The 18,919-nt window shown below is 36.6% G+C and overlaps 1 protein-coding gene across 6 annotated transcripts in view; it reads right to left on the bottom strand.

Moving 5' to 3' along the window:
• KIDINS220 (kinase D interacting substrate 220) overlaps positions 1 to 18,919 on the bottom strand; it is an 87,272-nt gene that overhangs the window by 25,925 nt on the left and 42,428 nt on the right. The gene's annotated exons all lie outside the window — the stretch shown is intronic.

The following is an 18,919-nucleotide window of genomic DNA, read 5'->3' as shown; positions in this document are numbered from 1 at the left end:
AACTTTGGAGCTAACCACACTCTCCCCTTCCGTCTTAACCAGGTTAATTCCTGCTCATCCTTTGTCTCTCAGCTCAGCTCCCCCTCTTCAGGGAAGTCTCCCGTGAAACCACATTGCACTCCTCTAGGACAAACCCTCATGATAGCACATATGCCTTCTTACATACCCATATCACAATTAGAATGTTACATTATTCAGTAGTGGAATTATTTTATTAATGTCTATCTCCCCACACTAGACGGTAAATTCCATGAAAGCTAAGAACAAGTTTGGTTTTGTTCACCACTGTATCTCCAGTGCTTAGTGCAGAATGCTGTCATATGACTTTTGCGTAATAAATATTTGTAGAGTGAACAAACTACACAAAACAGTATTGTTCCCAAAGAACTCTATTCTTTTAAAATAATTTTCACTTTAATTACCCTTTCTGATATTGAAAAAAAAACCTTGTGCTTGGGAAAGAGTACACTGATCCATTTCAGTTAATGTTTGTACATGGTGTGAAATAAGGGTCCAACTTCATTCTTTTGCATGTGGAAATCTAGCTGCTCCAGCACCATTTCTTGTAGAGACTATTCTTTCCCCCACTGAATGGACTTGGCACCCTTATTAAAGCTTAACTGGCCATAGATGTATGGGTTTATTTCCTGACTCTCAACCCTATTCCACTGGTTTATATGTCTGTCCTTATATCAGTGCCACAGTGTTTTGATTACTACAGCTTTGTAGTTTGTGGGGTTTTTTTTAACATCTTTATTGGAGTATAATTGCTTTACAATGGTGTGTTAGTTTCTGCTTTATAACAAAGTGAATCAGCTATACACATACATATATCCCCATATCCCCTCCCTCTTGTGTCTCCCTCCCACCCTCCCTACCCCACCCCTCTAGGTGGTCACAAAGCACCAAGCTGATCTATCTCCCTGTGCTATGCAGCTGCTTCCCACTAGCTATCTATTTTACATTTGGTAGTATATATAATTCCATGCCACTCTTTCACTTTGTCCCAGCTTACCCTTCCCCCTCCCCGTGTCCTCAAGTCCATTCTCTACCTCTGTGCCTTTATTCCTGTCCTGCCCCTAGGTTCTTCAGAACCATATTTTATTTTATTTATTTATTTTTAGATTCCATATATATGTGTTAGCATATGGTATTTGTTATTCTCTTTCTGTAATACGTTTTAAAATCGAGAAAGAGTTCTCCAACTTTATTCTTTTTCAAGATTGTTTTGGCTATTTCGGGTCTCTTGCAATTTCATATGAATTTGAGGATCAGGTTTCTGTTTCTGCAAAAAAGGCTACAGGAATTTAGAAAGGGATTGCACTGAATCTGTAGATCACTTTGGGTAATATTGACAATATTTAGTCTTCCTATCCATGAAGATAGGATATCTTTCCATTTATTTAGAACTTCTTTAATTTACCAATGTTTTGTAGTTTTCAGTGTACAATTCTTTACCCCATTGGTTAAATTTATTCCTGGATATTTTATTCTTTTAGGCACTATAGTAAATAGAAGTGCTTTCTTAATTTCCTTTCAGATTGTTCACTGGAAGTGTATAGAAACTCAACTGATTTTTGTGTTGATCTGTACCCTGAAACATTGAATTTATCAGCTCTGGTAGCTTTCTTGTGAAATTCTTTGGGATTTTCTACATACAGCATCATGTAATTTGTGATTAAAGATAGTTTCACTTCCTCATTTCCAAATGGATCCACTTATTTCTGTTTCTTGTCTAACTGTACTAGCTAGAACTTCCAGTATAATGTTGAAGAGCAGTGGTGAAAGCAGGTGACTTAGTCAACTCAGACTGCTATAACAGAATACCATAGACTGGTGGCTTAAACAACATTTATTTCTCACAGGTCTTAGAGTCTGAAAGTCTGCGATCAGGGTGCCAGCATGATCAGGTTCTGATGAGAACCCTCTCTCTGATTTGCAGTTAGCTCTCTGATTCTTTTTATAAGGACACCAATCCCATCATAAGGACTCAGCCCTCATGACCTCACCTAAACCTACTTACCTCCCAAAGGTTCCACCTCTGAGTACCATCACATTGGGGGGTAGGTTTTCAACATATGAATTTTGCAGGGGACACATTCAGCCCATAGCAGCAGGCATCCTTATCTTGTTCCTGTCTTTAGGGGGGAAGCCTGCAATCTTTCACCACCGAGAATGTTAGCAATAAGTTTTTCCATAAATGCCCTTTACCATGTTAAGTAAATTCCGTTCTACTCCTAGTTTTCTAACAGTTTTTTAATCACGAAAGGGTGTTGCATTTTGTCAGATGCCTTTTGTGTATCCACTGAGTAGTCTGCAATCCTTTTTATTTTTGTAAGGTGGGTGGTAACATCCATATTTTCTGATTTTAGTTAATTCTGCCTTTTATTTCTTCTGTCAATCTAGTGAAAGGTTTGTCAATTTTGTTGATCTTTGCAAAGAGCTTTGGTTTCGTCAATTCCCACTACTGTTATTTTATTCTCTATTTATTTCCACTCTAATCATTATTATTTCCTTCCTTTTGCTAGACTTGAAATTTGTAAAATTTGCTTCTTTTTCTAGTTTCCCAAGGTTAAAGTTAGGCTATTAATACAAGATTTTTCTCCTTTTTAAATGTAAGTATTTATAGTTATAAATTTTCCTGTGTGCTGCATCCCATAAGTTTTAATCACCCCTAAAAAGTACCTTGAAGGAATTCTCTGGTGGTCCTGTGGTTAAGACTCTGTGCTTTCACTGCTGAGGGCATGGGTTCAATCACTGGTCAGGGGAACTAAGATCCGCATGGTGCAGCCAAAAAAAGAAAAAAGTACCTTGAAAATGATTCCATGAGTCACCTTTCATATTGTGCTGGAGAGAACGGTTAGCATAGGGGGTCAGAAAAATAGACACTTTCCTTGCTATAGCTAAAGTAACAGAAGTACTTTATTACTTCTGTTACTAAAGTAATTAAAAGCTAAAACTCTCCATATGCAGAAGGTTGTGCTGAGTGCAAAGCAACATTCAATGGAGCAAAGAACTTGTTGCAGAGAAAACAAAGAGGCATCTCCACGTGGTGGTCAGAGCTGATTTTCAAGACAACAGTGCGCACAGTGTCAGGTTTGCTCACTCTTTAAAGTCACAAAAGTAATGTTGCATTTTATAGGCATCCTATTCAGTAAGCACACTAGGAAACAACAAACAAAGCACTTGTACATGTGGCACACTGGGTATGTAATCATGCCAACCTTCAGGCTTGCTCGTTTGTTTCTGATGTCTGATATTTGATATGTGTGACTTGTATGCTCAAGGGTGATCTAATTAGGGTTGGTAACTACTGCAAACCATAAAAATACTTGTCCAGGTTGCCACAGGGATCACTGGCAGAGCTAAACAATGTTACTCTTTTACTTACTAGAAGAGCTTACTCTACATTTTTAAAAAACTGTTTCCCATTGAGGGTGTTCATTTCCAAGGAGATCTATTTGGCAAAAACATGAGGGCCCAAGATTACTTTTTTTACACTAATGAGGAAACATGTAGGCCTGTAATCTAATGGATAAAAGAGTGTTCAATATGCAAACTCACTAGACTACCATTAGACGCACAATTTGCATATCTGCAGCTGGGCTTCAGCTGAGCTTCACCTGGGTAGCACAAGGTGTAACTCTGGTGGTAGAAGTAATAGGAGGAAAATTTTATGACCACAAAAATCTCATTCTTGTTAAAAAAAAAAAAAAGGCACTGAATCATTTTGACACAAAGGCATTTACACTCAAAGAGAAATGAGGTTGTTCAACTGCCTAGGAAACAAATGTAGTATAATCAAAGTCTGAGGGGGACAAAAATCCCCCTCTGAGGCTGTTATATAAACTTACTGAGTATTTACATGTTAGATGCTTCCCATTAAATTCAGTTTTAATAAAGGCAGTGATTTCTAGGAATACAATGGCTGCATGAAATGCAACTTGGCTGTATTCTGAAACAAAAAGCAGAGTGTTTACTGCAATGACTTTCCTTAGATCCAGACTTGATGATCTCAGATTCCTTAGAATAAGGCTGTAATGTTTGACAATTAAAATTAAAAGCCATGAGACTTTTTTAAGGCATAAAAATGTATTTAAAGGGTGGGTCACTTGTTAACTGTGTGTGATCTGAGACAAGTCATTTAACTCTCTAGACTCCAGCTTCCTTATTTCAAAGGGGCTGAGGTAGATTTCTGAGGGCCTATCTATGGCCCTCCAGATGCTTCCCACGCCCCTGCCATGTGGGGAAATGCTCTTTCTCTCAAAGTGATGAAGGAAAGCTCTGGCCTACGCACAGATGTCCCTTTCATGTCCGAGCTCCCTTGATTCGCAGTGTAAACACGAGACACGTAAGCATAATTTTACTGGCTGCAAGACTGTACTTTTGGTAACCGCAGGGATGAGAAAGGATCAACAGGGAAGGTAAGACACGAAAGCCCAGAGAAGTAACGAAGAAAGCATCTGCTGAGGCTCAACCGTAATACTGGTAAGGCACTGCCTTCATTTATGTGTATTATGTAAAATGCTCTGAGTGAGGTAGCCCTTTCTTATATAAAATCTAATAGAAAAGATATTTAAATGTTGTAAAGAACTGGAAGGAAAAATTTTTTTAAAAACCAGTATTTGCTGAATACCTACTGCTTGCCATTCTTTGAGCCCGATGTTTTATCTAGTTTATCTACCTTCCCAACGCTCCATGAGGTGTTATTTCAGTTTTTAAAATGAGGAACCTGAGGCTCAGAGAGGTTAAGCAACTGGCCTGCCGTGGCCTGGCTGTAAGGGGCAGAGCTGGAGCCTGCGTCGGCCAGATTCACAACCCTGTACCCTGCTCCCTGTGCTGGTTCCAACCGAGCGCCACAGACATGGCTCACGATTCTTAAATTAATGATTTACCTGTTTTTAACTCCTTAAAATATAATAAAATAGAACGCTGTTACACATTAAATTTTAACACACTGAAGAAGACCAACATATAAGCCTGTGTTAGCAAGTTATCCTGGTTTTTTGTTTCAATTTTTTGCAGACTTGGAAATAAAGTTTCTCCTCCATCTTCATGTATATATTCAAATTCCTTCATTGTTTTAAAATCCAGACCAGCACTTTTCCGTTAACAAAATTACGCAAGCCAGTACACTACTCCACCCTACGTGCCTGAGCAGAGAGTGCCAAAGCTAGTTAGAAGATCTCAGTAATAATTCATGACGTGACCCAGGTGACAGGACCCAGTCAGAGAAGCAGCACCCAACACTTTGACTATTCAAAAAAAAAAGTGAGCAACTGTAAAATTATATTAGTGATTCACCTAAGAAACAAAATCCCCAATTAAACTTTCAAGTTTCTGAATCAGATTAATTGAAAATATCCCACCATTGCAAAGCAAGTTTAAAAGTTGGTTAACATTTGCATCTACTCATGATTTAGAATTTTCTTGATATTACATTACCAAAACTAAGTATAGAAACAAATAGATGTTTGATCCAACATAGGACTGCAACAATCATCCACACGTTTTAATTTTAATATTCTTCAGAACAGCTCATTTTCCTATCTGAATTTATCAGTAAATGTTATAATTTGAATCAATTAATTTATATTCATTCTGCTTTATTTATTGGGTTTCTACATAAGATTGAATTTGCAACAAGGTTTCCACCAGGGGGGAAAAAGCCTGAAAAACCATGTACTATAGCATGATGCCTACCCCAGTATTCCCATGCAGGTGATCAGATGATAGCAATTCAGATGACAAAACAGTAATTTCAAGCTAAGGTAACAGAGAAAACTTCAGTAAAGAGGCTGAGGCAAAACATTTCACAACAGACAATATGAAAATAGTTCTCTCTCATTAAAAAAGCAAAGCCCTAGTTTTATATCAAGAGTTTATACGATGATATGACATTTTAAAACATTCTGACAGAAGTAAATAAGATCCAATTTTCATAGCTGTTTGAGGAACACTAATAACATCGTGAGGTGCTAGCAAGCAATAAGAGATGTTCATGTTATTGCTGCCTTTAAGAAATCGTAAGAAGTGTTACACTAATCATATACAGGGCACAAATGTTTTGCAGTAAAATTCTGAATAACAATCAGGGAATGGAGGCTCTGAACTCAGAGTCTGCCTATAAATATGCCCAAGATTAAAGCAAAACTTTTATTATACGAGTTATCTTAAAGGTTTAACGTTTAATCAGCACGGAACCCAAGATCTACAATGTTTAGGATTTAGTATTTTAATATATAAACATAAATTTGTAGGCAGATCAATTAAAAAAAACTCCTTGTTCTTCATATCCCTTTGCCCAATAGTAACTTTAAAAGAATTTTAGGAGCAAAAAGTACTACACTAAACTTAATAAAAACTATACCATACGATCAGATAACCAACCATTCGTTTATGATCATGATTCTCAGTGCTTACAAAAGTCCTGTGAAGCCATTCTTTAAATAACAGGAATGAAAGTTGAACCTTAGACAGTTTAAAATGTTCATTAAACTCAGTGTTTTTCTTGTTTTTCTGCCATGGAAAAGGGAAAGCAAAACGCATTCACTCTTATTTCTTGGCCAACCGTGCTAACAATGTTTCTGGTGAAATACTCCCCCCTCGTGGACTTTTTGGACATTGCAAACAGAGGTCATGTGCTTCGTGGTTTTACATAAGCATCTCACCATTACCTTAGCACTTCAATTAGCTGGCATTTTTATTACACATTGCCTTTGCTTATTCTCAAATTTTGAAGAGTCTTAAAAGTATTTTGATTTGAAATTCTGAAATCACAAACCTCTGTTGAAAAAAAATAATTTCAGGGAAAATACTGATCTCTACCTGATCTCTAATGGTATATTTAATTTTTTGGACAAATTTGAATCCTTCAATAATGATATTTGTTTTTTAATGTAAATATGCATAATATTCTTACTGTATTATAAAGTAAACTATAAACCTGCATAGGTAATGATATTTTTTATTTTACATATTAAAACATGTTTAGAAAAACTGATTTTTTAATACTGTTTTCAAATAGTCTTCTTAGTTAATATATTTTAGTTTTTCATGTTAAAGTTAGAAACACACAACTTTGAAACATTTAAAATTCCTTCTTTGGGCTTCCCTAGTGGCTCAGTGGTTAAGAATCTGCCTGACAGTGCAGGGGACACAGGTTCGAGCCCTGGTCTGGGAACATCCCATATGACGTGGAGCAACTAAACCCGTGCGCTGCAACTCCTGAGCCTGCGCTCTAGAGCCCGCGAGCCACAACTACTGAGCCCGCGTGCCACAACTACTGAAGCCTGTGCTCCTAGAGCCCGTGCTCCGCAACGAGAAGCCACCACAATCAGAAGCCCACGCACCGCAACAAGTAGTCCCCACTCACAGCAACTAAAGAAAGCCCGCACGCAGGAATAAAGACCCAACGCAGCCAAAAATAAATAAATTTTTAAAAATTCCTTCTTTGTTCTATATTAGTATAAAATACTGAAAATGGCATTATGAGTTTAAATGAGAAAATATTTAAAAAATCAATTTTACCCTATTGAAAACAAAAGAAAAGCTATTGAAAACGCTATCAAGAAAAAAATTACAGACACTTAGCAGACATAAAAATGGTATAAAGGCTTAAACACACAGATGTACCAGCTGCTTAAGTGCTAAATATCACAACCGATTTTTTTTTTCAGTTTTCCATACAAAACCTACTGCAGTTAGTAGACACAATCAGAACTGAATGAAGCACTGATTTGGGGTTTTACATAAGTTGCTAAGAAGTTTGCATTTTTTTAATGGAAAAGATAAATTCCATCCTCTAAAAAAATGTGTATTTGCTACAACATTCCCATTGATACACAATAAATGATTCTAAATATTCACTTGAAAATGAATAAATTATATCTGGAAATAATAAAATTAGTTTAATTCTGCATTTCTAATATCTCAGACCCACTGCCTAGCTCTGTAGTCACAGACAGCCTCCTGGCTTCCAGAAATGGGGCTGGGGAAGCTCCAACAGCTATGGCTGTGTGACCTTAGGTAATGCCCGCTCTCTCTGCCTCCCAGAGTTACGAGTATTAAATGAAATAATCTATCTGCCTCCCAGAGTTACGAGTATTAAATGAAATAATCTAGACAAATCCAATGTGTGGCATATATTGAGGGCTCAAGTAATACTAGTTACTGCTTTTATTAGCATGTGCCGGCACGTAATAAACTCTATAAACATTCGGTTAATGAATGAACACAATCAAAATGTTTAGCATAACAAAAACAGAGTCCAGCTAAGTCAAAGGGCCTTTTTAAACAATACTGACAACAGCCTGTAAATAGAAACTAAAGTGGGAGGAACCTGTCTCAAAGTGTGCCCATAGGAAGCAACTCCAAATTGGGCCATTCATAAAACCATTACGAATGTAAGAAACCTTCCAAACGCAGCTGAACTCACCGTTACAGGGAAATGCCTATGAAAACATTGCTTTGATTTTACTATCAGCTGACAAAAGGCAGAATCTACTAGGTGTCAGCTGAAATATGTAGTCACCATTCAACCTTTGTGTTCTGAAAACGTTCTATGTGCCTTGCCCAGGGATCTACTAGTATTAATGACAAAGGAAAATGTTTACCCACGTTTAGAACCAAAGAAGGACACGTCTGTATGGACAGCTATTTTTTTCAAGATAAAATGTGGCTTCTCATTTACCACCTTCCCCAAATCCATGCTTTCCTCAATGCAAATGTCATCATCATATTTCTTTATTCTTTCAGAAATACCCACTACTGCCTACTCTATGCCAAGAATGTCTAGAAACAAGGAATCAGAAAGGTTTAAGGAAGTTACATTTCGTGGCATTAAGAGTCTAGCTCAGGAAACAAATATTAAAGAAACAGCAATGCAAATATTTATAAAAGGTAACTATGGGAAGTATCATGAAGTAACATACCAGTGTATAATGAACACATCTAATAAAATCTTGGAGACTGGGATACGCCTGGATACAAAAGGGTTCCCGAGGTAGTGACATTTAAGGTGAGACCAGAATAAGGTGGGAGAGGGGAGGATGGGCCAGAGATAAATACAGGTGGAAAGGTAAAAGGCAAGAGGGAGAAGGCATGAGGAGGGGCTGGAAATCCATGCTAAGATTGTTTGGAGCTCCAGATAAACCTGATTCCTGTATTTAGAATTCTGACCAACTATTTCTCATTATCCTTAGAACCCCATTTGATATTGAAATGACCACCATTTCCATCTTACACTACTCATACATCAAATTCAATACTACTCTACAAGCAAGGTGCTCTGTACACCTATCAGTTTTCAATGCAGCGGGAAGCACCTTTCACTCTCAAGCTGGGGTTTAGATGTGAGGGGTAGCGGGGCAGGACAGGACATGCAGTTGGCAATTCCAAAGGAAAGAGGCAGGTGAAAACACTGACCCCAAAATTATGCTTATAAATCCATCATTTTATCAGAAAATAAAGAATAAAATGATCTTAAGAAACATGAAACTATTACAGCAGAAGAAACAGGCAGGGAAGTCACATAAATTCTTGCAGATGTTTAGAGTAACTAATGAGTTTTCTATCAGGACACTGCAACAAGACTACGGATGATGTTATTCATTTCTCAGCTCTCTCATATTCGTGGAGTGCCACCATGGACCATTCTCTACTGCTCATTTCATCTTTACTGTGCGACTGCCACCTACTTTCTCCACAACGTTCCTTTTACCCTAATTTTTCTACCGAGTTTCACTGTTATCTTCTTGCCAGCACAGGATTCTGAAAATACACTCCCTTAGGTCAACAGGGTTCCCTAAGTCGGTTCCAAGTTACACTGATATGACCAAATAACAGGCACCTTAGAGCATTCTGGGTACGTGTACAATTTTTTCAAGGCCCTGCAGTGGATCTCCATTTTACTCAGAGTAAAAGCCAAAGTCCTTACAATGTTCCTCCTAAAAGCTGTCGGTGACCCGCACCCCCTGACCTCCCTGACCTCATCTCCCCCACTTCCCCCTACAGAATTCCCTCCAGCCACACCAGATCCCTTGTTGTTGCTGCTCCCCAAACATCCCAGGCACTCTCCGGCCTTAGGCCCTTTGTCCAAACTGTTCCCTCTGCCTAGAAACGCTTTCCCTAGATACCTACTTGGCTAATTCTTTCTCTCTTCCTTCAAGTCTCTGGTCAATATTTCTCTCCTCAAGGAGGCCTCCCCTGAGCCTCTTGAGCAGTCTGGACCCTGCACCATTCTTCCTCCCCCTAACTCTGCTTTTTATTTTTTCCATAGCACTTGTCACCTCTTAACATGCTGTAGAGGTGTGTGTTACAGAGACTGCTTATCACTCATACCTCCCTGATAGAGTAATAAGCTCCCCAGCTTAGGGATCTGTGTCTGTATTGGTCATGGACATATCCAGGCTCCTACAATGGTGCCTGGTCATAATGGGTGCTCAATAACTATTTCCTGAATAAATGAATGAATTCTAAGCTTTCTCCCATTAATTTCTCTCATATGTTTGGATGTTGCTACGAGTCTGGTAGCAACAATAAAGAAGTAGCAAAATATATAAATAGATAAACTCAAAAAACAGTCAAACATGTCTAGTTTCCATGCTTCTTTTTTTTTCTCTGAACAACAAACACAGGCATGATTTGCAGGTATATCGAAGTAAACTAAAAAATTCTGCCCTTCACCTTTATTTATCTTTAGGAACCTGAATTTTCCAATCAATTTCCACAAAGACAATGAATAAAAATAAACAATGCATAATAAGAAATGCATGTTTAACTGTCAACATTACATTTGTTTACGGCATCTTTGTTCATGGTCTGAAGACTCAATCTTCACATTAAACCTGGCAAATATACTGTTATTTATTTCATCCAGTTAAAATATGATTTCTATTTTAGATTATATTTTATTTTTTTTCAGCACAAACCTGCTTAGTTTCCTTTCCTATATGGAGAATTATTTCATGATTTTGCAAAGAATTCAATCAGTTTTTTTTTTAAAGATAAAGATATTGATAAAGTATTGAACCCCTGAATAAAGTATTTACATTATATACACATTAAGGGCAAGAGTGTTTTGAGGGAAAAAATGGAAATAACAACTATACACAAGACAGTAATTTAATAATGGTGGAATGATGACAACACCAACACCTACAGAGAAGACACATCATGTCAAGAAGATAGAATTTCATTAAGATTCTCAACTATATATAAAAAACACTAAAAGAGCATACATAAAACAGTACTGGGAATAAATATTTATAGTATCTCAAACCTAAATTAAGAAAAAATCATCAGTACAAAGAATGTACTTTGTGCTACATAGGAGATAAGACTTCTTCGCAAATCTAAACTAACTACTGTCCAATTTTTTTATGCTATTCAAATTCATAACTTAAGTCCACATGCAAAAGAAACAAGCCTATGCATAATCTGGGCCACATAATGGGGTAGGGAGGGGTACCAGTAATCACCCAGAACTTCAAGGAAAGAGGAAGGCGGTTAGTGAGAGCTAAACAGAGGCATGAGGTCACTAGAAGTGATAAAACCAAGCTTATGAAAACTTCGGGTGAGTATCAGGAAGGAATATCAGACAATACGATGTTTTATTATGAAAAACATCCTAAGTACAGAAATACTGCTACTTGAATAATTTAAAGATACTGAATTTAAGATAAATGTTACAAACTAGATGTCTGCAGTGTCTAGTCAGCAAGTAGTAGATATTTCCGCAAAAAGAAAATGGCTACGATTCTGAGGTTCCCTCAAAACTTATTGTTTTAAAAAAAATCAAAATAAAGGACCAAAACAAAGTATTGTTTGGTAAGGCATTATCCTTATCACAAAACTAATTCTGACCACATCATCCTAAGTAAAAGGCTGGTTGAGCAGTGTCTAAACAGAAATTTGAAATGTTATCTTCATGAAAACTATTTAAATTGATCTTTTAAAAACCTCTATCATTGCTTAAAATGCTTACTGAAAAATATCAGAAATAAACTTTTATACTAAAATATCTCAATGGTGTCTAAACTCTGTAATAAAAGTAGACAGAAAATCTTTATCTACAGTTTTTATTTTACTCCCTTTCTTCTTACTAAATGTATGTTAACAAAAAAAGCCCTCAAATGATCTAGACAAAAGCTTTTAGCTCAACACATAATTGCCAGAAAATTACAATAATTGTACCAATTAAAATAATCTTGAATGAACAGTATGTCATCTTAATGTTCCAATGGTTTACAGAGGGATCTACTTAATTAGCTGAAATTGCTTTCCAGTGTTAGTATCAAATGTCATTTGTTAAAAGTTGAACAATTTAGAAAATAATTTAACAAAGCAATTTTACCAAACACCAAGAACCAACATTTTCTTTTTCAGCTGAATAAATCAAGCAGATGTGTCATCAAATTGCTATAAAAATAAATGAGGCGTTTTATGGATTAAAAAAATTTTACTACTAGTGTTAAAAATACTATTTTCTGATTGTTTTCACCAAATCAGATTTCTTTAATAAAATAAATGAATATCAATTATATACTGCTGCTTTTTGTCTGTTGTAAATAACACTTTTTATTATTCAAATGACAAGCAACAGCATCAGAGAACTCAACTATGGTTAACTAGAAACAGTCATCTAAGTTATTCTAACATATTCCAATATATGATTTTTCAATGTTGATCAAATTGGCTTCCTATAGTTTTTCATTAAGAAATCATCTTAAATTACTTTGTCAATTCCTTAATGAATTCTCAAATTCTTATTACATTGTCTTTTTTCTCTTCCTTAGACTACCTACAAAGCAGTCTTTATAAGTATTTGCAGGCATATAGGACACAATTATTTCTTTAAAAAAAAACAAGGCATCTCAAAATCACCCTGAATCCAACCCATTCATGGATGGCAGGCCCACCAAGAGCTGAAGTCCAAAATAAGAAATTAACTTAATGGTAAAACAAAGTTCCCATTACCTCATTATACCTCCAATATATAACAATCTGTATTTATTTGAACAAAATAAAATATTCCCCCTACAAAAATTTACTCCAAGCTATTTTTATTATATGATTAAAAATACCCCCCCAAAAGCATTTCTTTGACAAATGTTCTACTGATATACTAATGAACAGGGTGAAAAATTACTATTATCTTTAAACTACAGGTGATACATTCTCTTTTGTCTGTAAGATATATTTTAATTAAAAATATAAATTTTTGAAAGTTTCCTTGAATATTAGGAAGTCATATAAGCTTGAGGCTCAAATGCTGGAAATTACGGTGAAAGTTTTAAAAGGTCAAGTAATTGCCTATTAGCAAATAACAGTAGTTTTAGCCTGAAAAGTTTTCTATCATCCAGAAGGCAATGTGTTAGCCTGACATTGATAAAAACCTGTTAATTGGCTGTTTGAGTCACCACATTTTTACTTTCCTCCAGTTGTTTCAAATATGTATGTTTTACCTTCAATCAGAATATAAGTTCCTCAACACTTGAGTATTTAGGGACAAAAGATATGTTGTATGTAATACACCCTCTAATGGTCTAGGGGAAAAAAAAAGAGTGTGTGTGGGGGGGCGGGTAATGGTGTTTTGGGGAGATTCATGCTGAAGTATTTAGGTGTGAAAAACACTTTTGGATGGTTTGGCAAAAGGAAAGTATGTATGTGTGTGTAGATATGTGTGTAAGTTGCTCAAGGGCCTAAGATGCTTTGTATAGTTGTCTCTCTATGTACCCCACCTGCTCAGCCAGCCCCTGGAACACATGAAAGCACAAAGAACAACAATCTAAGCCCTGACCCATAGTAAAAACTCACACTAAATACACATTAAATGAAGAAAAATAACTAGAATGGATAAACAAAAATCAAGGGAAGCCATTAGGTCTCACACCTACTCATCTTGGTTTCTTTAAGAAAAGAGACGAGTTTTCAGAAAGGCATGTTTTATTCAAATGATAATATCTAAAATGAGACTGAGGGCTTCCCTGGTGGCGCAGTGGTTGAGAGTCCGCCTGCCTATGCAGGGGACAGGGGTTCATGCCCCAGTCTGGGAAGATCCCACAGAGCGGCTGGGCCCGTGAGCCATGGCTGCTGAGCCTGCGCATCCGGAGCCTGTGCTCCGCAATGGGAGAGGCCACAACAGTGAGAGGCCCGCGTATCGCAAAAAAAATAAAATAAAATAAAATGAGACTGAAATACTCTTCATCCTTTTTATATCTTTTGTCTCCCAGCGACCATCCCAGCAAAAAAGTAACTAGAAAACTACAAAACCATGACTTTCTAATTTAAATTACTGCCAATGATAAGTTAAAAGCTCATTTTCATAAAAACATGCTCAATATTTTCTATATAGTTTGACAACATGCAGAAGAAATAAGATAAATTTTCTGCAAAGAAATTAGACACTGTGCATTTAAAAAAAATTTTTTTTAATATATGTGATTTTTCACCTGAATAGCTCATTAACCCAAGAGTTGCAGATTCTAATCATACTTGACCTCACTGGTGGACTGTCCATCTTACTTCCTACAGGATCAGAACTGGCTAACTTGACTTCTTGGCATTTGTGGATTGCAGGTCTTAAAATACTAATGAACACTGCACCGCCTGCATCCACTTGCTCCATGCCTTTTAGAGGTACCAGCTGATTCTAACATTAGAATCAATCAATCAATCAACAAAGTGTGGTTTGTGATTCATCCTGCCACCATGAAACAAAATGGTAGGTTTTTTTTTTAAAGCTTTCAATAGAGCTATGTATATATACATAATGATCTTCAATTACACGTGGCATGTGTGTAAAGGTTACTAAAACCACATAAGTGTACTAAGGAATACAGTTCTTGGAATCATTTAATGTAAACTATGTCCTTAAGTAAAAATCTTAACAAAGCAACAAATATTTACTGAACAATCACTATGGAGAACAAAAGGAATGGGAAGAGGAAAATTTCTTAATAAGAACCAGGTACTTCATGTTTGTATCCCTCCTCTCTTTTTATTTGTTCAAATCATAGCATTTATCGTCCTATATTTTAATTATTTACTGTGCTTTTCCACTGCATTAAAATGTCTTTTTAAGTCACAGAAAAGGTGAAAGAACAGGACAACCGACTCCCAAACACAGCTCACCTAGAGTCACAAACTGTCAACATCATGTCGCGATACACCTGCTATCTCCCTCCTCCCCATATATATGTACATGTATACACATCCACATAATATATACACAGGTATACTTACAGACATATGCGTATCTACACACACATACACTTTCCTTTTGCCAAACCATCTGAAAGTGTATTTCACACTTCAATACTTCAGCGTGAACCTCCCCCAAACACCCTTACCATGCCTAAGGAAATTAACATTAATTCAAAAATTCTTCCTTACCAATTGCCCGCAAAATGCCCTTCAGTGACCTGCTTTTCTTCTGATACAGATCCCTATCACAGTTCACACACTGCATTTTGGCTGTGGGATCTATCTCTGCAGTCTCCCCCAGTCACCAATATGGAATTCAAGCCAGTTGTCTTGTAGAATGTTCCACATTCCAGATTCATCTGGCTGCTTCCTCAGAATTAGAATCATAGTACAACACGGCTGGCAACGGTACCAGAAAGGTGATGTGGTACCTTCTACCGCATTTTATCTAGTGGCTTATGATGCTATGCACCCCATTAATGATGCCAGGCTTGACTGTTTGATTAAAAATGCGATGACAGCCAGATATCGCCACTGCAAGCACGTGTCTTCGCTGTGATTATATGTAACCTGGGGGTGATATTTTGAGACCATGTGCGCCTCCTGTGTTCCCCAACAACTTTCCTCCAGTGGTTTCTGCAACCACCGATGATCTTTGCTTGAATCAATTATCACACTGGGGATTTAAAAAAAATGATAATTTTTCTACGTCATTCATTCCTTCTACATTTATCTGCTGGCATTCTCCTAAAATAAAGAATTATTCCTTTTTCCTCTCTTCTAAGTATTACTGTGGACTCACTGGATTTCTTTTGTTGATATGTTATAATCCATTACCATCATTTTTCTTTGTGATTCTCAAATGGGCCCAAGTTTGAAAGGTGCTCCTTCAAGCTAAGTCCTGTGCCCTTCTGTGCAGACCTCACTGTCTTTGAACATTTTCCTTCCTTGATTTCTGGCACAACAATGCAGGCTCCCCCTGAGCTTTCCCTGCCTTAGACCTGGAATCAGCCATTTCTCCAAGGAGTCCCAATCAGAAACCAAGATCTAGGCACCAGATGTGCTCACAATTTGGGGGTATTTTTGCTCCCTTCTGGTGGGCAAAACTAGAGGAAACCTCATTTTAAATTATGAGTTAATATTTAATATCTCCAAATCCAGTCTACTACCATAGTGCTCCTCCTAATTTCTTCCATTCAATATTTGTACATCCCTTCTCCCATAGGAAAAACACCGGCCTCCAAAAATATCTATTAATTCATTTTTTACTCTGTCCTATGATACATTCAAAAGGATTTCAGGAGTGTAATACCAATACTATTATCAGCAACAAACCTACTAAGCTCAAGATTTCTTTGCAGTTAATTTTGTCTTCAGTATATTATACTAAGAATAAAGAAAGAGAACTGAGTTCAAAGGTGTTTGAATTAATTTTTTTCTGTGTGGTTATATTTTCAATTTCATGTACCATTAGGATCATCTCTTTCTGTTTGTATTCAATATTAGGGTTTGCTTTTCCCATCCTTTTTGTTTCTCGATTATGATATGAAAGGCAAACTACATAAAAATATACATTCAGAGACATCTCATTCCCCATCTAAGCATCCTCTTTAGGTAAACATTTTTATTAGTTTCTGGCTTACCCTTCCCATGGGTTTGTTTTATATTTTCATGAAAAATAATATATACCTACATATGTATATACAGATGTACTTATTCCCCCTTCTTCCTTATACAAACAGAAACATGTTATATACTCTTTTGCACTTTACATTTTTCACTTACTAATATATCCTGAAATTTTCACCGTATCAAATCATAGTTTTTTCTCATTTTCTGCAGCTACAAGGCACTGTATTATGGTAGCTGTGCCATAATTTGTCCAAGCAATGCTCCTATAAATGTGCATTTAAATTATGCTGCTACAGATAAGGTCACAATAAACAACCCTGTATAACCAGTTTTATAACTGTGGAGGTGTGTGTTTAAATTTCTACACATGAGATTATACGATCAAAAAGTAAACATATTTGCCTGGTCGCCTTTGTACCTCCAGCATCAGGACCAGGGCCCCCAAGTAGCAAACACTTAGATTTTTTTTTTGAGTGAACTCAATTATGAATTTTTTTGAGAGCTTTAAAACTTTTTGTTTATTCTCACATCTCTCCTGCTTCTATTTCCTGAGGCCACAGACCTTCTTTCACCAATTACTCACCCTCTTCACAGAACATGCAGAGGGCCCAGTGCTGGGAACCCTAGGCACACTGTCCTTAACATGTGAGAAATTGAGCAATGTTCCCGGACTCCTGAGACACAATATTATTAACTTCTAAGCATTATATTCAATTAAAGGAATGTGAAGAGACTGACTTGAGTCCTATGTGTATCAAACCAAAGACTGTGCTCATCTAGCGAACATTCATTATTATACAGCGCCTATGCTATGGCGCAAACGTTTATTCATGAAATAATATTTTACTGCACAACCAAGGGAAAAAACAGTCATGTATCTTATAATAAAGATGATTTCTAAAACATCAAAGAGCAGATGCAATCAGTGACACTGCTCCACAGGCCCATGGTAGCTGTGTTTCGCTGCCATCTACGAGAGCACCTACTTGACACAGCTCACAGAATTCAATCTGTTTAATTTAGCACAAATTAAACAGCAAAACCTACAAGAGCTCAAGTCTGTAGACTAATACTACAACCAGCCTCTATATTCTAAAATCAGTTATTCACCTAGACAGTATTAGATAAAATATGTACATGAAAAGTGGGGACTGGAAAATAACGAAAACCACGTGCTGGCAGTACTCTAAGAAAACTTACTTGGAATCTTAAAAGTTTTGATGTATAAACTCTACACTGAATGGTTCGTTAGGTTTAATATTTCATTTACATGTTCAAAATAGTAGTCTCAACTATACCAAGTTTTATACAATTGTATAGTTCCCTTGTATTATACTTTTTCTAAGAGGTATTTTTATTTAGAGTTGTAACTGAAAACTTTGAAGGTATTAAGTATTCTGGTAAACAACAGGGATTATAATTTTATTTGTTTCTTTGACAAGAAAGTCAAACTCTTAAAACTTGACATGTTTACCATTTCACTGAGCATTAACTGTATGGCTTTCCAGAAAAAAATTAATCAATTTCTTTACCAGAAGTAGATTTAAAAAGTATTTCAGGGGCTTCCCTGGTGACGCAGTGGTTGAGAGTCCACCTGCCGATGCAGGGGACACGGGTTTGTGCCCCGGTCTGGGAAGATCCCAGCTGCCGCAGAGCGACTGGGCCCATGAGCCATGGCCGCTGAGCCTGCGCGTCCAGAGCCTGTGCTCCGCAACGGGAAAGGCCACACAACAGTGAGAGGCCCACGTACCGCGGAAAAAAAAAAAAAAAAAAAAAGTACTTCAAATGACTGACTATAAAAGAAAAATAGTTCTTTTTATTGTTTTATAGAACTTATTGTTCTATAAAAGAACAATAAATTGTTCATATATTTTATAAATCCTTTACTGTTTAATGCAAAGAATGTTTTCCAGCCAGTATTCACAGTTCCCCAAATCCTCCAGATATAAAGCTGTGAATATACCTGCACTAATGATTTGGAAAATGTAACCTCCTTAATATTCTATAAAGACACTTAGAATAAAAAATAAAATAGAAATAAATAATAATGTTTTAAGGTTTGCATTTTGTATATATAAAT

Source organism: Phocoena phocoena, chromosome 14, assembly GCF_963924675.1.
Source record: "Phocoena phocoena chromosome 14, mPhoPho1.1, whole genome shotgun sequence".
Classification (NCBI taxonomy): Eukaryota; Metazoa; Chordata; class Mammalia; order Artiodactyla; family Phocoenidae; genus Phocoena; species Phocoena phocoena.
Note: the sequence above shows the minus strand (reverse complement) of the source record. Positions and strands in the feature narration are given on the sequence as shown.